Genomic DNA, 1,227 nt, shown 5'->3' with positions numbered 1-1,227 from the left:
AACACAAAAACATCATATGCACTTCATTTCCCTGCACTTTAATAAACCTGTAGTTTAATAGTTACACTTCCTTATCCAGATTACAGTTCTCGACTGCCCAGTTAAAATGCTTAAATTAAGGCTTGATTTGCTAGAGGGACATCATGCATCACTCAGAAGCCAGATAACTTTGGGTATGTGGTAAGATTCACATAATATCAATAATAATAATAATACTTGAATAATACTTATTGACTTAAAGATAGACTACCCACCAAATAAAACTTGAATGATTCATTTTTAAGCTTTAATTTAATCATATTTTATATTTTAGCCAATATGCTTATGGTGTTATGAAGAGAAATGCTTTCTCCTCAAATGTCTTTGCAGTGATGTAATAGTCTTATGGATTTATCAGGCTTTCTTTTTTTATAAATATACACATGTAAATGGTAATTCACCTGCACGACTGCATACTGTACACTACAGTTTAAAAGTTTGGGGTCAGTACAATTTTTTAAATAATGAATACGTTTTTCAGCAAGAATGCATTACAATTATCAAAAGTGACAGTAGAGACTTAAGATTGATACAAAAAGAATACTTAAAATAAATGCTGTTCTTTTCTAATCAAAGGATCCTAAAAAATGCATTACAGTTGCCATAAAAACATAAGCAGCATAACTATTTTCAACATTGATAAGTTTCTTGAGCACCAAATCAGCATATTAGAATGATTTCTGAACGATCGTGTAACATTGAAGACTAGAGTAATGATGCTGAATATTCAGCTTTGCAATCACAGAAATAAATGTCATTTTAATCTATATTTAAAACAAAAAAACATTTACAATTTGTATTTTAAATTGTAATAATTTCATAATATTACTTTTTTTTTATCAAATAGATGCAGCCTTGGTGAACATGAGAAAAAAAAAATCTTACAAACCCCAAACTTTTAAATGGTAATGTCTGTGTATCTTATATCCAGATATCTGTGCTAGAAACTATTCATGTAATTAAGGATCTCTCTTTTCAATGCTGCTGCTTTGACTCATGAGGGTACACGCATATACAGAGGATATTTTCCATCTGTCCTTATTGCTTACCAGTGCTTTTGTGTCACAGTATTACAGCAAACGTGAGCTCATGAATTTCCACAGTTTCTGATTTTACACTGCTGCTATTTAGCTGTTCCAAATACCCCCCCCCCCCCCCCCCTTTAAAATAAAAAAGAAATCGTTTTTA

Source organism: Sinocyclocheilus grahami, unplaced genomic scaffold, assembly GCF_001515645.1.
Source record: "Sinocyclocheilus grahami isolate Dianchi unplaced genomic scaffold, SAMN03320097.WGS_v1.1 scaffold54.1, whole genome shotgun sequence".
In the NCBI taxonomy this organism is placed as follows: domain Eukaryota; kingdom Metazoa; phylum Chordata; class Actinopteri; order Cypriniformes; family Cyprinidae; genus Sinocyclocheilus; species Sinocyclocheilus grahami.
The sequence above is the reverse complement of the archived record's forward strand: the minus strand, read 5'-3'. Positions refer to the sequence as shown.